The following is a 24,530-nucleotide window of genomic DNA, read 5'->3' on the forward strand; positions in this document are numbered from 1 at the left end:
GTTCACTCACTGCAGTGTCCATCGCCAGTCCCTTCCCTATTGATGGCTCAAAGAAGAATTATAATGTGTTCATTGGATATCCGCACGGAGAGTTTGATTTTCCCTTTCTTAAAAAGTCACAGTTCAACAGTGCCACCGTGATTCTGCGTGCTGAGCGCACCTTAGAGATGTGGAATCCTAGAAGCGTCTCTGGTGCACTGACAGAAAGCTGGTTATAGCAATCACCAGCGGGGCCCCGTTTCCAACTCCCACTGATGCCGGGGCTCCACGAAGCTAGGACGTCACACGGGGACAAATCCACGCTCTCGCCCTGCAAGGATCCATCAGAACACCACCAGATGCAACTTGTCTGCCGTCAGTGCCAGGAACACAGATGGCAGATTCAGGAAGGTCTTGTGCTACCAACGCAATGGCCCGGCTTCTTCATTAGACGAAGACAGAATACCCTTCCTTGGCTTGCTCTGTGTGCTCTGACCATCCGTTACTCTACATTCCCTGTGTGGGGAGCAACTCGGACTAGACCAAGTTACTGGAATTAAGACTTATTCTATGCATCTGCTCTCCCACAATATGGCGCTGAGAAGGGAGAAACAGCTTCTACACAGCTGCCTCCAGTTCCACCAATAAACAGCAGGACCTGCTCCTGATTGGAGGAGAGCAGCGTACTCGGCGTGTGGGCAGCAGAGTTGGGATTGGCGGAAGAGGACTATAAAGGAGGAGAGAGACAATATGCACAAGGAACATCTAAGGGGAACATCTAAGGGGAACATCTATCTGAAGGAACACCTGTGCAGCCCCCGAGAGAGCCGGCCGGCGGTGTGCCGCTCCCCCACGGAAGTGGGGAAAGTGGCTAGGGGGAACCGCCCTTCCACGGAGGTGGAAGGGGCGGCAGCCAACCCGGGAAGAACCAGCAGCAAACCCGGGGAGGGCCGAGCAGACAAAAGAACAGCGCAGGGTCCTGTGTCGTTCCTCCACGAAGAGGGGGAGCGACACCCTGCCTATGGAAGACGGCGAGTCAGGCCTAACCAACAGTTGCCGAAACACAAGCCGTGAACACTTCCACCTTGTAGCTTTTGGGTTCCTGTAATCACTATCCATCAGCCCATTGCAATCTCCCATGAAGAAGTAATTTCTCCCTTTTTTGCTTTGCTTTGATTTGAAAGAAAAAAGACAATGAAAAACTCCAAATTCAATATTCAGTTGTTTTTTAACAAACACACAAAAGCACCAGCAAGCAACATCAACAAATACCTCTCCTCTGCTGGTACAAATGAAAACTCAGGGTCCATTAAAACCAGTGAGGGGTTCTGTCCTGCCCCCCTCAGTGAAAGGACCAGTTCAGAGTCCATCAAACAAGCTAAATCCAAATCTGAAATTCAATATAGAAATTCAATATATTTTAGAATGTGTGAGAGAAAGCCAGGGACCTGCTGATCAGCATGAATTATCCAAACTTTAAAAGCCCTGGTGATTTTTACGAACTTTGGCTCAAAAACAGTCAGCGGCTTAAAATGTGCTATGATGCTGAGTTTCTGTTTAGATTGTCATAAATTAAATTTGTTTTCTAGGTTCTATTAAATTCACACCCAAAATCCTCAGCTGAATGCTTTTGCTGAGTTGGAAAATAAAAGGATTTTGTTAACTTAAAAAGGGGGGGTGGTGGCTTTGTTTTCCTTCTGTGAGATTGTCAAGGGTGAGTAATAATAGTGCGCAGGTGCTGTGACTTCACGGAAAATTGTCTGTTTCATATGGTTTCTGGGTATGACTCGGGCCGTATGCACAGCCCTTTCTGATGTCCTCTGGACTGCCTGGCGAAAAGCAATTTCCAGCGACCTCCACCTGCAGCGACACACTCCACGCTCCACGACAAGATGCTGTATCTTCAGGACCAGCACTTGTAATTTTAGTGATCTGGGAAGCACGGGGTGTTCAGACAGAATGCTTTCTTTGGAAAAGTAATGCTTTGCTCAACTGAATCCATCAGTCCACAGCCAGCAGAAGTGAGTTTTAATAGCACGGGTTGCATCTCGGGTTTAGATTTTTTTACTTTGAACACAGACAAGTACTTTCTTTCCCTCCTGCACTATCACGGCTGTTTCTGCTTCATTTGGTTATTTCGCCACAATGAGGACTATCAGAGCTTTGGTGTCCTCCTTTTAAACCACTTTGCTATCTCATTCATGGACGGATGCACAGGGCACAGGAGTGCACAGAGCTCTCTGGAGGCAGCATTAAGAACCTGCTGCAAGCCCAAGGCTCACAGCTGTCTTACTCACAGGGCCCAGGAAGCTTCGATGGCTGCACACCCTGGCCTGCCCCAGGGCCTGGCTTCCCAGCACCCTGGCGAGGAATCAGCAGATGATGCCATCAGGAGTCTGGTACCTTCACAACAGGGCCATCTTAGCAAACCGACAACCAAGAGATCTGAGGCTGCCTAGGACTGAAACAAAGGAGGGAGCCTGGCTCGTGCTGGAGTGATGTGCAATTCAGCTGGGGCAGGGAGCAGACAAGGGGACAGTCTCCCCTTACCCTCCTCAAACTCTGTGCCCCTGCCCCAGGAAGCAGGCATTTACAATGCTTTCTTCAGATTTCTACTCTTCAGTGACCATCAGCTTAGATCCAAAGGTTAGACCGACCAGTTTCCACCCCACCCCCCCGCCCAGTATAGTTAGTATCAGGGGCCAGCCCTGTGGCTTAGTTGGTAAAGCCGCTGTCAGGGGCATCGGCATCCCAAACCGGTGCCAGTTCAAGTCGCGGCTGCTGATCTACCAACACAGCTCCCTGCTAATGGCTTGGGAAAGCAGTGGAGGATGACCTGAGTTTGGGCCCCTACACCAACCTGGGAGACCCTGAAGAAGCTCCTGATCCCTGCCTTCGGATGGGCCCAGTTCCAGATGTTGTGGCCATTTAGGGAGGGAACCAGCAGATGGAATTCTCCCTTCTGTCTTTAATTCTACCTCTCAAATAAATAAATAAATCTTTAAAAAAAAAAAAACTTAGTCTCAGGTAGGAAGGAGGTAGGAAGGTGGCTGGGTGCACCTGTCCTGACATTCTCTGCCCACATGCGTGAACAGAAGGCAACCCTGGTCCCTGGGGGTAGAAACCAAAGATCCTCAGGCACTCACTCTCTTCAAAAAGGTGCCTACTAAGAAGCATACCAGCAATCACCGTGAGAGTAGCAAGATGGCAGAATAGGAAGGGAGCACACTGATAGTCCGGGGAGAGACAGTTTAATAAAAGTGGAGATACTGCAGGTTCAAGGAAGAGTAGGGGAAGAAACAACAGAGGAAACTCTTCCAGAACTAGTGATTCACAGTGGACCTGCGTGGAGAGCGTGGGAGCCCACCATTCAGGACACCAGTGGCAGACTCAACATACCAGCGCTGGAACGCGAGGTGAGCCGAACCTCAATAGCCTGAGACACTGGCAGGCAAGCGGAAAGAGGAGACTAGAGGGAATGAGGCTTGAAACCCCGTGGGGAAAAGTTCACCAGGCTAAGTAGAAGAGAGAGAGAGAAAGAAAAAAAACGTGACCGATACAGACACAAGTTTCTCTCTCTCCGCTCACCTCTCAAAGGCGAGCAAAACAAAGAGCAGGTACCATTTTGGACATATGTCATAAGCAAGGCGACCTCAGGTCTGCACCGGCCCTCAGCCTAGCAGAAAAACCTGACTCTGGCGGGGGGGGGGGGGGCGGGGGCGGGGTGAAATAACAGGAGATTAGGACCTAGTGAAGGTGTGGTGCTAATGAACTGAGACTGTGAAAAAAGAGATGGTGGGGGAGAGAACTCACAGAATTCACTTGAGTACTCTCCAGAGATGCTACAATTCCGTAACTTTGGCAACCCAGTGGGAGACTGCAGGAGAATTTGAGCCCACACTGAGGGCAGAACAGATTCCCTGTGTGGTCCTTAGGAAAGAGCTTCCGATCTCTGGCTCCTGTGGGTATATCATTCACCTGCTAACTACCTCCAATTCGACTTAGCTGTGCAGAATTACTTCCCTTCTGAATCAAGAGAGAGAGAGAGAGAGAGAGAAAGAGAGAGAGAGAGAGAGAGAGAGACAGATTTACCACACCTAACCTGGGAGTGTCACCTTTGGCACACCCTTAACCCTGAGGAACCAAACAGAGCTCTCTGGCCACACCCATCTCAAGCCTCTAAGGCTCCATCAAAAGCAAACAGTCCACTTAATACAGTCATAGTATAACAAGAAAAAACACCACAGTGAGGGAAGAAGATTCCAAAGATATCTCCACAATTCCAAGCAACAAACACAAAAACGGAGGAAACAAGAACAAGGAAGACATTATGACACCTCCAAATGAACAAGACACCCCAAGCCAAGATTATGAAAATGATGAGATGGAAGAAATGCAAGATAAGGATTTCAAAAAATTTATGCTAAGAACATTTACAAGTTCTCAAAAACAAATGCTTGAGGTATGGAATTCCTTACTGGACAGGATAGAAAATCTCCTTCGAGAAAATGAAACCTTAAGGAAGAATCAAAATGAAACACAGAAACTAGTAGAACAGGAAAGTGTGATAGTGAAATCAAAATGAAATGAAGAACTCAATAGATCAAATGACAAACACATTGGAGATCCTTAAAAACAGAGTCAGTGAAGCAGAAGAGAGAATATCGGACTTAGAAGACAGAGAACAGGAAAGGATACAGTCAAACCAAAGAAAAGAAGAGGAAATTAGAAATCTAAAAAATATTGTGGGGAATCTACAGGATACTATTAAAAAACCCAACATTCAGGTTCCAGGAGTTCCTGAAGGCATGGAGAGAGAGAAAGGATTAGAAGGCCTTTTTAGTGAGATACTTGCAGAAAACTTCCCGGGTTTGGAGGACAGAGACATCCTAGTATAGGAAGCTCAAAGAACTCCTAGTAAACATGACCAAGAGACCCTCACCACGACACGTTGTAATCAAACTCACCACAGTGAAACAGAAAGAAAAGATTCTAAAATGTGCAAGAGAGAAACGTCAGATTACTCTCAGAGGATCTCCAATCAGACTCACAGCTGACTTCTCATCAGAAACCCTACAAGCTAGAAGGGAATGGGGAGACATAGCCCAGGTACTAAGAGAGGAAAACTGCCAGCCCAGAATATTATACCCTGCAAAGCTCTCATTTGTGAATGAAGGTGAAATAAAGACCTTTCACAGCAAACAGAAATTGAAAGAATTTCTTACCACTCGTCCAGCCCTGCAAAAGATGCTTAAAGATGTGTTACACACAGAAACACAGAAACACGGTCATCAATATGAAAGAAGGTAAAGGAAGGAAACCTCACAGCAAAAGATCACACGAAGTTCAAAGCATATATTAGAAAATATGTTTGGCAAATGGCAGGGCAAAGTTACTACTTATCAGTAGTCACATTGAATGTTAATGGCCTGAACTGTCCAGTTGAAAGACACTGATTGGCTGATTGAGTTAAGGAACAAAACCCACCTATTTGCTGCTTACAAGAAACACATCTTTCCAACAAAGATGCATACAGACTGAAAGTGAAAGGCTGGAAAAAGATATACCATGCCAACAGAAATGAAAAAAGAGCAAGCGTAGCCATCTTAATATTGGACAACATAAACTTTAACACAAAAACTGTTAGGAGAGACAAAGAGGGGCACTATATAATGATTAAGGGATCAATTCAACAGGAAGATATAATAATTATCAATGTATATGCACCTAATTACAGGGTACCGGTTTATTTAAAAGATTTGTTAAGGGACTTAAGGGAGACTTAGACCCAATACAATAGTACTGGGGGACTTCAATACTCCATTCTCAGAAATAGACAGATCAACAGGACAGAAGATCAACAAGGAGACAGTAGATTTAAATGACACTATAGCCCAAATGGATCTAACAGATATCTACAGAGCTTTTCATCCTACACATAAAGAATTTACATTCTTCTCAGCAGTACATGGAACCTTCTCTAGGATTGACCACATACTAGGCCATAAAGCAAGTCTCAGCAAATTCAAAAGAATTAAAATCATACGATGCAGCTTCTCAGACCATAGAGGAATGACTCAATAGATGCATAGAAAGCATTTGATAAAATACAACACCCTTTCATGATGAAAACTCTAAGCAAACTGGGTATGGAAGGAACATTACTCAATACAATCAAAGCAATTTCTGAAAAACCCACAGCCAGCATCCTATTGGTTGGGGAAAAGTTGGAAGCATTTCCACTGAGATCTGGTAACGGAGAGGAATGCCCACTCTCACCACTGCTATTCAATATAGTTCTGGAAGTTCTAGCCAGAGCTATTAGGCAAGAAAAAGAAATTAAAGGGATACAAATTGGGAAGGAAGAACTCAAACTATCCCTCTTTGCAGATGATATGATTCTTTATTTAAGGGACCCAAATAACTCTACTAAGAGACTATTGGAACTCATGGAAGAGTTTGGCAAAGTAGCAGGATATAAAATCAATGCACAAAAATCAACAGCCTTTGTATACATAGGCAATGCCACGGCTGAGGAAGAACTTCTAAGATCAATCCCATTCACAATAGCTACAAAAACAATCAAATACCTTGGAATAAACTTAACCAAGGGTGTTAAAGATCTCTACAATGAAAATTACAAAACCTTAAAGAAAGAAATAGAAGAGGATACCAAGAAATGGAAAAATCTTCCATGCTCATGGATTGGAAGAATCAATATCATCAAAATGTCCATTCTCCCAAAAGCAAATCATACATTCAATGCAATACCAATCAAGATACCGAAGACCTTCTTCTCAGATCTGGAAAAAAGGATGCTGAAATTCATATGGAGACACAGGAGACCTCGAATAGCTAAAGCAATCTTGTACAGCAAAAACAAAGACAGAGGCATCACAATACCAGATTTCAGGACATACTACAGGGCAGTTGTAATCAAAACAGCATGGTACTGGTACAGAAACAGATGGATAGACCAATGGAACAGAATTGAAACACCAGAAATCAATCCAAACATCTACAGCCAACTTATATTTGATCAAGGATCCAAAACCAATCCCTGGAGTAAGGACAGTCTATTCAATAAATGGTTCTGGTAAAACTGGATTTCCCCATGCAGAAGCATGAAGCAAGACCTCTACCTTTCACCTTAGACAAAAATTCACTCAACATGGATTAAAGACTTAAATCTATGACCCGACACCACCAAATTATTAGACGCATTGGAGAAACCCTGCAAGATATAGGTACTGGAAAAGATTCCTAGAAAAGACCCTGGAGATGCAGGCAGTCAAAGCCAAAATTAACCATTGGAATTGCATCAAACTGAGAAGTTTCTGTACTACAAAACAGTAAGGAAAGTGAAGAGGCAACCGATAGAATGGGAAAAAAATGTTTGCAAACTATGCAACAGATAAAGGGTTGATAAACAGAATCTACAAAAAAATCAAGAAACTCCACAACATCAAAACAAACAACCCACTTAAGAGATGGGCCAAGGACCTCAATAGACATTTTTCAAAAGAGGAAATCCAAATGGCCAACAGACACATGAAAAAATGTTCAGGATCACTAGCAATCAGGGAAATGCAAATCAAAACCACAATGAGGTTTCACCTCACCCCGGTTAGAGTGGCTCACATACCAAAATCTACCAACAACAGATGCTGGCGAGGATGTGGGGATAAAGGGACACTAACCCACTGTTGGTGGGGATGCAAACTGGTAAAACCACTATGGAAGTCAGTCTGGAGATTCCTCAGAAACCTGAATATAACCCTACCGTACAACCCAGCCATTCCACTCCTTGGAATTTACCCAAAGGAAATTAAATTGGCAAACAAACAAGCTGTCTGCATATTAATATTTATTGCAGCTCAATTCACAATAGCTAAGACCTGGAACCAACCCAAATGCCCATCAACAGTAGACTGGATAAAGAAATTATGGGACATGTACTCTATAGAATACTATACAGCAGTCAAAAACAATGAAATCTGATCATTTGCAACAAGATGGAGGAATCTGGAAAACATTAAGCTGAGTGAATTAAGCCAGTCCCAAAGGGACAAATATCATATGTTCTCCCTGATCGGCGACAACTAACTGAGCACCTAAGAGGAAACCTGTTGAAGTGAAATGGACACTATGAGAAACAGTGACTTGATCAGCTCTTGTCCTGACTGTTGATGTACAATGTAATACTTTATACATTTTAGTATTTTTTGTTTTGTTCTAGTACTATTGGTTGAACTCTGTAATTAACACACAATTATTTTTAGGTGTTAAATTTTAACTGAAAAGTGATTCCTGTTAAATATAAGAGTGGGAATAAGAGAGGGAAGAGATATACAATGTGGGACATGCTCAAGCTGACTTGCCCCAAATGGTGGAGTTAGAAATGTGCCAGGGGATTACAATACAATCCCATCAAGGTGGCATGTACCAATGCCATCTCACTAGTCCAAGTGATCAATTTCATTTCACAATTGATCACAGTGATAGGTCTAAGAGTCAAAGGGATCACACAAACAAGACTAGTGTCTGCTAATGCTAACTGATAGAATAAAAAAGGGAGAGAATGATCCAACATGGGAAGTAGGATACACAGCAGACTCATAGAATGGCAGAAGTCCTAAATAGTACTCTGGCCTCAGAATCAGCCCTTAAGGCATTGGGATCTGGCTGAAGAGCCCATGAGAGTATTTTAGGCATGGAAAGCCAAGACACTCTGGAAAACAAAACAAAAAAAAAAAAAAAAAAAAAAAAAAAAAAAAAAAAAGAAGACCTAAATGGAAGATCTCTGTGAGTGAGATCCCAGTGAACGTGGCCATCAAAGAAGGAGGTACCTTTCACTGAAGGGAGGAGAGAACTTCCACTTTGACTATGACCCTGTCTAAATAAGAACAAAGTTGGCAAACTCAAAAGGCTTCTATAGCCTTGGCAACTCATGACTATAGCCTAAGGAGATTACTGATACCATAAACAAGAGTGTCAAATTGTTAAGTCAACAACAGGAGTCACTGTGTACTTACTTCTCATGTGGGATCTGTCCTTAATGTGTTGTCCAATGTGAAGTAATGCTATAACTATTACTGAAACAGTATTTTTACACTTTGTGTTTCTGTGTGAGTGCAAACTGATGAAATCTTTACTTAATATATACTAAATGGATTTTCTTTATATAAAGATAATTGAAAATGAATCTTGATGTGAATGGAATAGGAGAGGGAGCGGGAGATGGGAGGGGTGTGAGTGGGAGGGAAATTATGGGGGGTGAGCCATTGTAATCCATAAACTGTACTTTGGAAATTTATATTTACTAAATAAAAAAATAAATAAAAATAAAATAAAAGAAGCATACCAACCACCTTAAATTCATGTCTGAGTGTTTGCCTCCCCTCTCTGTGGGAGGAAAAGTGAGTGCCCCCTTTCCCGAAGGGAGATCATAAAGGGCATGGCCAAGACCCCTAAAACAAAAGACAGCTTAACAAGAGAAGTGCACAACACACTTGTTAATGTGCAGAAGTGCCCAAAGCGTATTACGTAAGGAAGGGGTCTGGTGATGAAGCTTGAACATCGTCTGCCTAGGGAGAAGGCAGTGGGGTGGGCATGGGCTGTGGATATTTGCAGAGGGGTCGACAATGATGTCCAGAGAAAATGACTGGACCTGGAGACCACACAACGTCATAAGACAGACAAAGTTTTGGGCTCCAGGTGTGGTGTTCATTTTCCGTCCCCTCTGTGCCATGAGTTGTATCTTCCTTGGTCAATGGATTTACAAGAAGATTTATGACAACTGGGGTCCTCTTTGGTAGTTCTGGACTTCGTGTAGAAAGAGACCTGAGGGAAAGTGGTGTCCTACACCTCAGCAAGGAGAAAGGATCACGGGAAAGCAGAAAGCTGGGGCAGAAGTGGGTCAGAGAGATTGCAACACTGCTTCTGTGGTGCAGTCCATCAAAACACTGGGTTATCAGTCTCCAGTTCCCACGAGCACCAGCCACTCAACACAACCCTCGTTGAAGAAGCTGCACCCAGCTCTAATGCAAACAAATAAGCAACTCGTTTATGAAAGACTAGCTAGTAATGCAACATCCACAGACCATCGACTCTGTATCAGGCTGTTGAAGGCAGGCTGCTGTAAATATGGCCCTCCATTTGCACATGGTCTCTTTATAGTGGATGTAGCATCCAGAAGGGGTGAGCTCCGATGTGTGACCATGCACCTGCTGCTGCAATTTTTTTGTCTCTGAGATTCGGAAGCTCCTGGCACATTCAACCCAAGTATACATCTGACCTAAGTCTTTGTTCTAATTCAGCCTCTCGGAGCATCTGTTAGGTCTTCATCAGCAAAACAGGGTGAAGGGACCTTTGTTAGTGTGGGGCCAGCTCTTCATGACGGTGGGACACGGGGATGCTGAGCGGACTTTTCCCCAGCATAGCAGTGGCACAGCGGCGCCACTGGGCACCTCTACCTGTGGGTCCACTCTCGCAAGACCTACCACATCTCTGTGTGCTCTGAGTATTTCCAAGGACTCCATGGCACATCCTCTTTAAAGTAAAATTCTGTGACTTTTAGAGAATCTATCAATGTCAACTTCAGAATGCCAGTTCACCTTCACTGCTGTCTCACTTGCTGGGCAAATGCTCCAGCATCAAAGAGACAGAAAAGATTACACTGAGTGCATGAATGGCTGGGACTGCCACATACATATATGCCACATACATGTATGATCACATACATAGCGTGGGCTCTACCAGCTCCATCTGTGCTAGCACAGCCAACTGGAACGAGCTGCAGTGTGCACTCCAGGTTGTTCATACGTGCCTTACACTGGAGCTGGAAGGTAGTTGGATAAACGCCTCAGGTTTTCCAGATTCACCTGGGAATGCCACATGTATGCATCCTTGCCTTTCTGTTCCCTCTGCACCTGTTGGCACCATCCAGAGCCCCACCTCCCGCCAATCAGAGCTCTGTCATCCTTCCTTCCTTCTGACTCATCACAGGACATGAGGGTGGCAATGATGCACTCGGGGTTCAAAACCGAGATGATGCCCCTGAAACAAACTAGATGGAGACGATCAATTCTGGAGGGCATCCCTACGCCTGCTGTTTAAATCACAGAGTAACGAACTCACCCCAAGTCCAAACCAGACAGCAACAGCCTTTCGTGTAGACTTTTTGTGCAAGAGTCAAGTGCATGACCACCATCTGGGAACTGGAAATTTCTCGTGAGAATCAGACTTTCTGGTTTTCCTAAGAGAATCAGAATCACATGGACACTTTCCAACTGCTCTGGTTCCTACCACCCTCTACTGCTCTCCCAGCCCTCCTGCTGTTGAATCCCCCCGCCTTGGAGTAGGTGGTCTGAATCTGGACATAAAGGCAGTTCTATTAACATGTCCACCCACTCCAGGGTCCCCTAGGGTTCCACAGGCTGCTGTCCCATCTCCAGTGAAGCCACAAGGTATAATACAAATGAAGTAGTAAGAAAGCAAGCTAGCTAAAGGACAGGAGAGAAGATGATTTAAACCCAGTGTGCCAGTTAAATCTTGAACTCGGGAGTCACTGAGTGCAACCTGTGAACTGCTATTCTTCCGTGGGCTTAAACAGCCTCCACTGATCAAAGTAGGATGCAAATATGACACCACTTACAGAGCTGTGGGTGAAGAAGGAAATTAAATTCCCACCATACTGCCCCTGTGCACTGAATATGGCCACATTATGTCCCCCAAAAGGGGCCCCAGTGTGGTGGTATTAAGAGGTAGAGTGGGTAGGTGGTTGGAGTGCACAAGTTTTCTCCTGGATGCCAACAGCCCCTATTGGGGTGCCTGGTTCCAGTACAGATATTCCACTTTCGATTCAGCTTCCCGCTTATGCACATCTGGGAGGTACCAGGCGATGGCTCAAGCGCTTGGGCCTCTGCTATGCAGCTGGGAAACCCAGATGGAATTCTAGGCTCTTGGCTTTGGCCTTACATGGCACTAGGGGATGCAGGCATTTGGGTACTGAGTCAGAGATGAAATGACCATCTCTGTCCATCTCTCTTTATCTGTCTTTCAAAGAAAAATGGAAATAAAAAATGAAAAAGTATATTAAGAGATGGTAGATATTTTAAGAAGTGGGACTTAGTGCAAGCTGTTTAGATCATTGGGGCACTGCTCCTAAAACAGAGTGATGCTGCTGTTGAGACGTGAGTACCACATGTGTAGGCTTTTATAAAGCAGTGACCCTGACGCCTGAATCTGTTCTGTCCCTGGCCCACCAGGTGGTCTGTTTCACAGGTACCCCTGCCGTGGGATGCCTTCTGCCATGAGGCCCTCATCAGAGCCCAGCAGAAGCCAGCGTCTCGCGCCGGAAGTTCCAGAACCATAAGCCACGTAAAGCTCTTTACTTCATAAAACATGCGACCTTAGCTACTCAGTTATAACCACTGAAAACAGACTAACACAGTGCTCAGAGCCTGGATGCTCAGTCCCCCAAAACCTGCCCAAGTCAAATAGACTGCAAAGTGCTCACCCCCTGCAATTTCTCAAGGAAGTCACCTGATGAGAAGAATCAGGACACACAGGGAATGGAACGTCCACACACACGAACCATTCAGCATGCAAATCTCTCCCAAGAGCGAGGAAATGAAATGCCAAGAAAGGTTTCTAGGACTGTGGCAGAAGCAGGTGTACAGGTCAGATAACCACAGTGGAAGCAGCGCTAACTTCCACCAGCTGTCAAGTGAGGAATGACATTTGCATGGCCTTGCCAGGTTTCTGTGCAGGCTCAGCTGCTTTGCATGACAGATGTAAGCAATTTACACCCTCACAAACTGCTCCTGGGACTATGAGAAAGAGCAGAAGCTAAATGAGAGCAGCCCAACGTTGCCTCTGAAGGCTGCCCTCCCTCTGGGTTACCTGATGTGGAGTAGGCAGGTTTTAACGGCCGCTGGGGGGATTTGCTCTGCTCCTTGCAAGAGTGAGGAGCATAAAGGTCTTTTATGCAAAAGACCCTTTTGATCTTGAATACTCACGGCATTCCCATAGAACTGCTTTATGGGAGATGTTGAAGGAAGCAAAGCTGCAAACCTACAGACCATGAAACAGTCAAAGGGATGTTGCCCTTAGCAACAGACACCTGTTTCCAGAGAAGCCTCCATAAGCGTGTCATACCGCTCAAGTGCACCCTCTAAGCTGCCCTTACCTACAGGCCTCTCTGGCTTAGGGCTTAAAAAGGGAGCACGGGAGGATTAAGGAGGAGTTGACCTGCCCTGCTCAGAGCCTAAGTCTCACAGTCAGAGACAGAAAACGGGGAGAACCCCATTCTAACCCACACTGAGGAATTCCACGCACCTCGGAAGCCAGGTCTTCCAAGGAAGGCTGCTCTCCCAGTGCTGAGACACACGGTCACTCTGTCCTGGGTTCTGTCACTGAGTTTTCAGTTTCAATTAGAAACTTGATCAAGTACAGCTTACTTCTTGCTCTATCTCTGTCCCTCTTTGAGAAGGCACGCGTCCCAGGATAGAGGCTGAACATACTCACCTTTGACTTCCAGAGTATTTTGGGGAACCAGTAGGCACCCAGTAAGTGACATCTTGAGTACGTTGCTTCCAAATGTGGGGAACTTGGTTTCACTTACTGTGTAGTCAGCAGGGAGGTGGAACTCTGCATTTCACAGAAAATAGAGCTCATTCAACCTCAGAGAGTCCTTCACTATTGAGTTCCTTAGGAGGGGCTGGCGTTTGGCTGAGCAGTTAAGACACCTGTGCCTGACATGAAGTGTCTGAGTTTGAATCCTGGCTCTAGCTCCTGACTTCTGCTCTCAGACAACGCAGACCTGACAGGCGGCAGCAATGGCTCCGGTAGCTGGATTCTTGCCGCCATGACAGGAGAGACTCAGACTATGTTCCCGGCTCCCAGTGTTGGCCCATAACAGGCCCAGCCAACTTTGATATTTCAGTATTTAATCAATGGATGAGAGAGCTCGCTCTCACTCTCTCTCCATGTCTGCCTGTCTCTTAAATAATAATAAGGAAGCAAAACATCCCTGAGCTTCTTACCAAACCTAACAGCAGAAAGCCACACAGACATCCCAGCTGGCATCCAGCTTTCTCCCTGATATTTAAGTGACATAATAAAGAGCAGGCAAGCTATCCTGTTTGCTTAAATACGTTCCTTTCAACAAACAGAAGTCATCCTGATTCATTCATTTAGTTATCCATGGCATAAATATTTATTTATTGAACAACTTATCTGCCTCAAGCCAACTTCTAAGTGCTGGGCTGAATAAGACAATTTCCCACTTCAAGGTGATTTCCTTGTAGCAGGAAAAACAACAAATACAGGAACAAACGGAGAATTCTCTAATGCAGCGAGGGTAACCGGACAGCTAAGCTGAGCCCTGAAGACTGTGCACGAGACAGGCACACAGACAGTCACGACAGGTCCAAGGAGAGGCACAGCTAGGCTAGGACTACAGAAGGCAGGTCAGAAGAATGAGAAAAGGCCAGCATTGTCAATGAGGGGCAAAGGTCAGGGACAGGTGCACCAGGACTGCTTAGTCAGATAGGCCAGTCCCAGAAGACCAATAGCGCCTGCCTTTTCTGCTACGTAGCAATTAATACAAAACACACACGAATAAATTAAACGAAATGTAGAGGCTGGAAACAGACATCTTGTGATTTGATTCCTGTTTTTAGCCCTTGTTTATACTCCTGGGGAACTGTGACCTTTAAACGTTTCACTTGTTGACTATTATGGTTAGTGGCGCGATAAATTTGCGGTTACAGAATGGACTGAAATTATGTATTTGCAAGAACTTAAAGAAAAAAAGGAATGGTGACCAAAGACTAAGCTAGCGGAGAGAGGGGAGAGAGGGAAGTATGGTTATCCTCTTAAAATTCTACCTATGGAATACATGAAGCCTGTTCTCTTTATATTAACAAACATTTTTAAAAACACAGAAAGCTGTGTACATCATTTAATCGATAAGGGACAATTCAATCAGGGAGAGATGTGGTTTGATGTATGGTTTTCTTAGATGGCTTCCACAGCTTCAGGGATAAACAGACTGTATAGGATATCCAAGAGGGAATTCACAGAAATCTTCCTGAAGATACTACAGTAACACAGATGGTGATGACACTGCCCTGCCGGTCGGCGTACTTTGTGGAATCCAGACAGAACTCATGTTAAATTATGAGGGAATCATACAGTTGCTGCTAACTCCACCTACGAAGAAGAAAGCATGCTATTATTACTTGAAATTTCCCGTGATGCTCCCATCTTCTCACCACCATCCCTTCCACAAATAGATACAAGCTATAAATACCCTGAAAGAGGAGGAAGATTGATTTTAGGCAAGTTTTGTTTTATTCTCTTATCAAACAATTGTAAAGCAAATAGCTCTCGTTGCCAAGGCATACAATTAAACGGCAACATTTCTGAGCCCTCTTTTGTAACCCATCAGCTGTGACCCAAAGTCATGCCTACACAGTGAAGGCAATGACCTGATTCTCTGCTTTGTGTGTGAAGGCTCCCGCAAGGGAGGAGCAAGTGGGTAGCCTGTGCCATCAAGGGGCTAGGAGAGCACGCCCCGGAGACTGATCTGAGCATCCCAAGATTTGAGGTCAGTGGAGATGGGATTTAAAGTCAGGCAGTTTCAGAGACTAAGGGCTCAACAGTTACACCACACAGCCCTTCCAATATGAAAAGTGCCCCACGCACTAGTCCAGATCAGCCGCTAGAAAAAGCTGGGATTCAAACATGATAGGTCTCTCGAACAAAATACACTGGATCTTTTTCCTCCTCGCTAACACCACTAGGCACGGAGCCAGTGTGATTACAATAACCATCACTTCTTGCCGTGAGACATTGGCGGAAGGAAAATGAGAAAAGCCGGGATATTGTACAGGATCTCTGCTCTTCCTTCAAGACGGATCAAGCACAGATTCTACAAGATTCTATGTGTCCATCATCAATAAAGTGCAGAGAGCTCTGAGAGTCTAGCAACTGACAGAAATGATCGCAGAAGTACTCAAGCGCAAGAGTTGAGCTATGCCAACTCAGTATGGGGGTTATACATTATTTCATTCAACCTTTCCAACTACTCCGTGAAGAAAGCTATCTAATTACCTCAGTTTTCCAGAAAGAAAAAAATGGAAGCACAGAGAAATCCAGCAACTTCCCTAAAGCCTCAGAGGACTGCTGGGGTGAGACTTGAACACGCGCACTCTGGCCACAGAGCCGAGAACAGCCAGCTGCAGCCCACTGCTTATCTAAGTGGATAAGCTTTACTGCAACACAGGTAGGCCCAGGCTTCTTGCTGAGGTCAGAGCTGCCATGGGAGAACCAAGCGACTGCGAGAGAGACTATGGCCGAGAAAACTCCGGGCTGCTGAGCTCTGCATGTGTGCTCCGGTGTCCATGTGCTGGGGCCTCAATCCCCCATGTCCCATGCTGGTGGTATCTGGGCGCAGGGCCTCTGGGAGATGATGAGGATCATGTGGGGTCGTGGGAGTAGCTCCCCATGGCGTCATGAGTGGATTGACAAGAGGAAGGGAGGGCTGAGCTCACACAATCCTCTGTCTCACCCGTGCTGCCCTGCACCAGGTCTTCACAAAGCTTGAGGCCAGAGCAGATGCCACTGCACTCGGATGAACTTTTCAGCATCCAGAACCCTGCGTCAGATAAACCCTTCATCAGTTACCTTGATATTCTGTTCTAGCAGGACAAAGCGCACCAACACACGGCCCTCAGCTACACCAAGTTTGCTGCTGGAGTGCCTGTGAACCCAACCTTCTTACATAAATGGTTACTGTGTATGGGCAAGGTAGGAGGCACCGCTCTGCGTGCTGAACGAACAGGACAGGTCACTTCCCCTGCTTCCTCAGCAGGACGTGACGTAAAACGTGTGGGACCCAGAGCATGAGAATATAACTCGGTGGTAGAACACATATGTGGGACCCAGGGCAATGGGAACATGGGAACTCTTTCCGCAAAACAATACAGCAACAGCAAAGCCCAGGGTCTTTAAACGGGAGGCTGGCACACGCATTTTTGAACTCCGGGTTAAGCTACTACCTGGACACATGCCTCCCATACTGGACAACTAGTCAAGTTCTGCTTGCTACGGGCTTCCGATTCAGCTTCCTACTAAGGCCAAGTGGGAGGCAATGGGTGGTGGTCCAAGTAAGTGGGTTCCTGCCCCCCATGCAGAAGACCTGGATGGAGTTCCTAGCTCCTGGTTTTGCCCCAGCCTAGCCCTGGATATTGCCAGCATTTGGGGACTAAACCAATAGAGGGAAGATCCACCTCTTTCCTCCTCTCCTCCTCCCTCTGTGTATCAATCACACCACCTTTCCAATAATCCTTTAAAAATAAGTAAATATTCCATAGGGTCATGCACAGGCTCATGAAGCTGGCCCTGATTCTGACAGTCATGCTGAAATAGCTGAGAAACAACTGCGCTCAGAACAGTCTAACATTATACTCTCAATTCTTCATTTTTAAACATCTGCTTATTTATTTTCAAAGTTAGATTTGCAAAGAGAGGGAGGGAGGGAGAAACAGAGAGAGACTGATAAAGAAAGAGTCAGGACGAGCTCTTTCTTCCCCTGGTTAACCCCCCAGCTGGCACTGGCCCAGGCTGAAGACAGGATCCAGGAACTTCATCTGGGTCTCCCATGTGGGTGGCAGGTGCCCAAACACTTGGGCAGTGGTCTGCAGCTTTCCCCAGGCCATTGGTAGGGAGCTGGATTGCAAGTGGAGCATCCAAGACACACACTGGCACCTGTGTGGGATGCTGGCGCCACAGGTGGTGGCTTCACCTTCTTTGCCACAGTGCCGGTTCTGTACTCCCAATTCTGGATATGCAAGGATGAAAATGTCTACTGCCTTACACCTGCAGTCCTAGGTGAGTTCCTGGCATAGAGCCGAGGCTGGGAGCCCGTCACCATGCGCTGGGTCCCATCACTCCTAGGTGAGTTCCTGGCATAGAGAGCCGAGGCTGGGAGCCTGTCACCATGCGCTGGGTCCCATCACTCCTAGGTGAGTTCCTGGCATAGAGAGCCGAGGCTGGGAGCCCGTCACCATGCGCTGGGTCCCATCACTCCTAGGTGAGTTCCTGGCTTAGAGCCGAGGCTGGGAGCCCGTCACCATGCACTAGGTCCCATGAGGCTCCTCGCACTTGTAGCAGTAACAGCAGGATGAATCACTCACCATTCATAAGTTCTGCTTCTGAGTCACCACTTGTGAGGCTACAGAAATGCTGAACTCCGGTTTCAATGTTCTGATTTAATTAATCATGCAAAAGGTTAATGCAGTACCTCTTAATCTTCTACAAATATCTGTGTGGGATGGGCTTGAAGTGATGCCTGCAAATCAAGGTCCAAGAAATCTTTGTGACGTCTTTGGAAGTGGGCATAAGGAAGATATCCTAAGCAGTCTACTAGGATCCACGTAAACCAACAACAGGCCAAGGTCAATACAGGAACAGCAAGCGATCTGAGGAATGGGTGACGGACCCAAGGGCACATCTGCTCCTCAAATTTAGCCAGGTGTTCCAAGTCCAGTACTGCGCTCTCACTTTCTCACAAGGAAAACCAGCACCTCGCACCTCTGTGGGACATCTCCTCTATTTTCAACCTTGACAGCAAATTCACTTTTTTTTAAATACACTGGGCTGGTCAAACAAAACCCAATGAATGGGATGTCTGCGTCCAGGCCAGCATTTTACATGCTTTTGTCTATAGCTCCCTTCCGATTCCTAAAAGGGGCGTAAGCATCACGGGAGGGCGAGACCTCCCACTTAGAGCACCAGGACTTCCACGTCCCTGTGCAGACAGCAGTCTGGTGCTGACCTGCATCTTGGGGACTGAAGGGCAGGCAAAGGGGACAATGTGCAGGCAAGGGATCAATCCGGTCCTCACAAGGGAGCCTTCTCACCTGCCAGTGTCAGATCTGTCTCCATACAGTCGCTGAAGCTGGGGAGCCCAGCCTTAAAACACTGGCCTTCCCGTAACAAATCCCATGTTCTGGCTTCCCATTGAGCTCATCTCCTCCCTCTTGCACAGGGAAAGGATGCAACTCGGTGTGCATGGAAGTTAGGTAACTTCCACCTCCCAGGGAATTTGTGGGGGCTGGAGTGACAGCCCTGTGTTCCCGAGGTCCAATTTAAACAGCACTTTTAAAGGCTGAAAGGAAGGCTCTGTTGTGTGCCTCAAAGCTAATGCAGCTTATTCATCCATCTTTGGCCTCCCTTCCAGGAACAAAAACACAGTAGTAATAACTCTGTTTCATAATGGGTGCTTTATAGCAGGTCATCCATACGGCTTCTAATGGATACAAGAGCACACAGGCCTTCAATCCTAGTTTCAGGGAATATGGTATGGGAGTGACAACGGTTTCAGGATCCGCCACATGTCCGGGCATCGAGAACGAACGCACTGAGTGGATTTGATGTCTCTGAACTGGACGGAGGAAGAGATGGCCAATGTGCCGGCAACAGTATGCGCTGCTACCATCTGAACTCAATCCTTAGTGGTCTTTACTGGTCTCACAACAAGTATCAAAATAAAAATAGTAGCATCCTAACAGCCCAACAGTCCTTTAATGTAATTATCTACCATCTATTCCGTTCTAATTAAGCCATAGCAATGACTGAAAAGACTCATGTATATGCAATCTGAGTGGCATTTAGCATTTTCCAAGTATGACTATACAGATTTTGAATATATCCCAACACTATCACTTAAAACGATAATGGCTTTACAGTGACAGCTCTGACAAGTAAATGAGTTAAGGTCAAGCATTCCAGGGGGACAGCAGTTATCCTGACTCCTAGCCCAGGACATCTGTCTCAATACATGTGTCTTTCTCCCCCCTACACTCACTGGCTTTCTCAACTTTTGATGAATAGCATCCAAGCTGGCCACATGTCTTCCATTAAGTCATTCATGAAAAACTGGTAAAACGATGTTCATCTTTTATCCCCCAGCTGCCTACAGCATAATTCTAATCCCCTCTCTATTTTCACTTTGGTCATAATGATCATCTCACCAACGCTCCCTTTCTCAAGCTCCCCTAATCGCTGTTTTCTCACTTAAAATATTCAGAGATGAACCACACTTACCCTCAACTACCCAAGTCCACAGTGCAGGGGGTTTACAGATTCTTACCAGTCTGACACGGAGAAAATATGTGGGCATGTGTGTGTGTGCATGAATGTTTAGATTTCACACAAACGTGTACATACTAACAAATTATTCAATGAAACAATGATGTAAAATAAGAGTAGGTCTCTTACTGTACATTTAAGTCCTTCCTGGCAAAACAGATAATGAAAACTGTAAGGTCTGGGTGCCTTCACTAATAACTACAAATTCTAACAAAGTAATCCTTTGAGAGGAGCTGCATATAGATCAAAGAATCTTTGGAAGGTTTTCTAACTGTTGTTTGTTTTCATTTTGTTTTGTTTTCCCATCTTGTTTTTAGGGATATCTGCCTTGAAATAGGATGTTCTACGAAAGGCAAAATATTTACCTAAGCCCCTCACAGAGGAGAAAGAAGCCTACATTTCCCAGCTTCCTGTGGGGCTGAAGCCATGGGGCTAACTTCTTGTCAAGTGATACAGCACAACGATGCTCAAGGTATACTGGCCACGTCCTTCTAAGCCAAGTTTTCTTGCTCTTCCCATTTCCACCCTCCCCGGCCAAGTGCACACCGGGGGCGTGCCACTCTGACTCCCACGGTGCGGTCACACCCTTCAGAAGGTAGAGAGGACAGAAGGAGCACAGGCCCTGCAGGGAGAAATGCAGACCACGGAGAGACAGAGAGCCATCTCTCTCTCCTGGTTACAGCGTGGTTTTCTGTCTCACACATACATCTCTACCTATACTGCAACAAATAGATGAGTTAGTAATTCCTGGTTGATTTTCACAGATTTTTCAAATTTAGGAAGCAAATCCAACCTGACGAGGTAACTTGTGTTTGTTAATACTTGTCATTGTGATGGTGCAGCCATTTGTGTAGTCATGTCCATGTTATCTGTGCATCCTAATTCATCTCTCTTGTCAAAACAGTTTCCATGCTACTGACCTATGTTTATTTTTTTAAATCACACAACACTACACGTGTAAGGACAAGCATTCAAACTCAAATTATCCTGTCTAAAATACTATACAGAAGGCTTTAACTCTCCTTATGCATTTACCTTTATGCAACAAAGTAAGGAAATGTTAAAGTCTAAACAAAGCACAAGAAAAAATGCAAAGGGAGTTACAGATGGTGTGCAAGTAGTGTCATACGCGCTCTAAAGTCCTTTGGCTTTATCCTCCAAAGTTGAGTAGTTGCTTAGAACAGAAGCCCATCATGTAAAGGACTTGTAGAGCAGGTGTATGTATAATTAATGTTTGGATACAGTTCAAGAACCTCTACAAGAATCTCAAGAAAGCTAAGCAAAGTTTTAGCTCTAATGACGCACTTAGGAAGCCCCTTCCAAGGGGTTATAAAAATGGAACCAAAAGTTGCTGGAAAAAATTTTGAAATCCACGTAGATTAAGGATCTTCAAAAAGCTCATGGAAATGTCTACTAGGAAAAACCATGCATGTAGTTCAAAAAATGTTTGCACATAAATACATTTTTAAACTCCATTTCCATGAACTTTTTCAAATATGCTTGTTAACACACATGCACGCACACACACACACACACTTAACAAGTATTTCAATGAGGTCACTTCAACAAAACTGCTGAAGGCCAAGTGTGATTCTAGAGTAATAATGCAGATGTGAAATGGTACTTCTGACAGAAAACACAGGGACACATTGCTGACAGCTTGTCCTCTCTTCCAGCTGAGTGGCATCTCTAACTTCGGCTCAGCATGTCCTCAGAAGTCAAGTGCCACGATTATCCACACCCTGGAGATAAGAGGAGATGATTTGCACAGAGGGGAAAAGAAGTAGGATACACTGAAATGGATCCAGAGAGAAGTCCAAGACAACAGCCTAGGGAAGCCAGAGGCTCACCCAAGCCAGACTCTCCCCGGCACAAGAGCTACCTGTGCTGGATGAGGGAAAAACTTCTAGACTTCATAGTGACATGAATACATGGATCTAGGGCTACCCCTGTACATCTACTTTCTCCTGGACTTTTAGTCTGTTTCGTGTATAATAAATCTACTGTGTTCTCCACTTACAAACAGTGACAATAAAATCTACAGTAACAGCAGGAACCTGTTCTCTACTATGCATCAGGAACCAGGTACGTTCTGTCTCATTTGAACCTCAAATAAGTCTCTTCCATGGGTGATTCATGCACAGCCTGTCTGAGGCACAGAGAGCTTCCGTCGCCGGACAAAGGTCTCCATGCAGAGACAAAGTAATGATTCAACAGTAGCAGTTTTTAATATAGAGCCAGAACTCAAAACCACTTCATTATGCTGGATAAAATTAATTTATACAGATTAACTTCTTCCTCAATAATGTCCTATTTCTGAAATGGAAAATTATATGTGATAAAACACTGATTTTTAAGGACAAAGTCAAATAAGCTTTGACAAATGTGTAACCCCAACATAAAACACATTCTCATCACAAAACAAAGAGGTAATTTTTCAACTTTTTTTTTTTGCCTCTTGAAAAGCAAGCATTATTTTTAATCATCACCATCATAGGTTAGCTTTGACTCCTCAAGAATGTCTGTCGTGGGAATGAAATTGTTTATTATATTCTCCTTCAAATATAGCTTCCTTTGTTTTCATGCATTTATATTCACCAAACTGCTGCTTGTATTGGCTCAGGTATGCATTGCCTAATGAGTGAAATAAATTCTGAGAGACGGATTACAGGGAAACGTTGTCATTTGTGTAAACACAAACCACTATGATACAGCTGACAACACATGAAAGCTATGTGGCTTAGCTACTATCACACAACGGCAAATCAAAACGTTCGTAGAAAAAATACATTTAACAGGTAATTTTGTTGTGAAGAATTTTTGGAGTCAACTCAGAGTTTCCATAATATGCAGTTACCATCAACTTTTTAAGGAAAAGCTATGACAGGACTTCAAATGTTTACCCTAAAATAAATTTATCTTTTAATTCCATTTTCCATGGACATTTGTAAATGCCCTCATATATACACCTATATATTGACTAAAATACTGTCATTTGGCCCATGACAATAATTATATTTGTGTTTCCCCAAAAATCTTGGCTATTTTTCCCTAAAATCGTGATAGCTATAACGAAAATACTGAGACTTATGATTCGGTTTCTTTATGTATACTGAAACCTAAGGGTTCAAGTTAATTTTTAAAATTTACATGTTTATGTTATTTGAAAGGCAGAGTGACAGAGAGAAAGAGAGATGGAGGGAGGCAAAACAGAGACTGACCTTCCATCTGTTGAGTCATTTTCCAAATGGTTCCAACAGCCTAGGCTAGGTCAGACCAAGGCCAGGAGCCAGTAACTCCACTTGGGTCCCCCATGCAGGTGGCAGGGGCCACAAGGACTTGGGTTACCTCCTGCTGCTTTCCCAAGGGTCCTAGGGAGGAGCTGGACCAGAAGTGGAGCAGGTCTCTAACTGGCAGTGTGCTGTGTGATGCTGGTGTCGCAGGTGACAGCTGACCCCACTTTACCACAATGCTAAGAGCTAAACTTCATGTTTAGAAAAGCGTGGGCCGAAAGTTGTTCCAGCAATGTCAACTGAAAAGACTCCGCAAATTCTTTTTTATTTTTAAGATTTCTTTATTTATTTGAAAGAGTTACACAGAGAGAAGGAGAAGCAGAGAGAAGAGGAGAAGACTTCCATCTGCTGGTTCACTCCCCAGTTGGCCGCAACAGCCGGAACTGCACTGATCCAAAGCCAGGAGCCAGGAGATTCTTCTGGGTCTCCTGCATGGGTGCAGGGGCCCAAGCACTTGGGCCATCTTCTACTGCTTTTCCAGGTCATAACAGAGAGCTGGATCAGAAGAGGAGCAGCCGGGACTTGAACTGGAGCCAATACGGGATGCCAGCACGGCAGGTGGCAGCTTTACCCGCTAAGCCAAAGCACCGACCCCTGCAAATTCTACTGAATCACCATGTTGCCTTTGTAGAAATCAGCTGATAAGCATGAGGCTATTACCAAACTCTGTTCTGTTGCAATCATCTATTTATCTATCCTTACACCAGTGTGATACTCACTTCATTACAAAACCTTTAGAGAACAAGTTTTGAAACGTGGTGTTGTAAATCCTACAACAATGGTATTTTTCAAGATTGTTCTGGCTCGTGGCTCTTGTGGGCCATTATCATTTCCATAGGAATTTCGGATGTAGCTTCCTAATCTTTGTACAAGAAAAATTATACTCAGGGTTCAGAGGTTGCATTGAATCGACAGATCAATTTGGAGAGAAGTGGCAGAGCTCTGTTTCCTGGGGATCTTCCTGGATACTGATGTGTAATTCAAACAATCAAAGCCCAAACTGGCAATATGCATGACTGGCCTGCTCCAAGGATGTAGACTGGCAGCGGGACAGAGCCAGGTGTTTCTGCTCAGTGAGTACTTGGATCACTCTAA

General features: G+C 45.0%; 1 protein-coding gene across 5 annotated transcripts in view; it reads right to left on the bottom strand.

Annotated features, from left to right (window-relative positions):
• The window catches only part of GRM7 (glutamate metabotropic receptor 7), a 742,767-nt gene that overhangs the window by 437,750 nt on the left and 280,487 nt on the right, over positions 1–24,530 (bottom strand). The gene's annotated exons all lie outside the window — the stretch shown is intronic.

The sequence above is a fragment of the Oryctolagus cuniculus genome, chromosome 10, assembly GCF_051225735.1.
Source record: "Oryctolagus cuniculus isolate XC-2025 breed Fujian yellow rabbit chromosome 10, ASM5122573v1, whole genome shotgun sequence".
Taxonomy (NCBI): Eukaryota; Metazoa; Chordata; class Mammalia; order Lagomorpha; family Leporidae; genus Oryctolagus; species Oryctolagus cuniculus.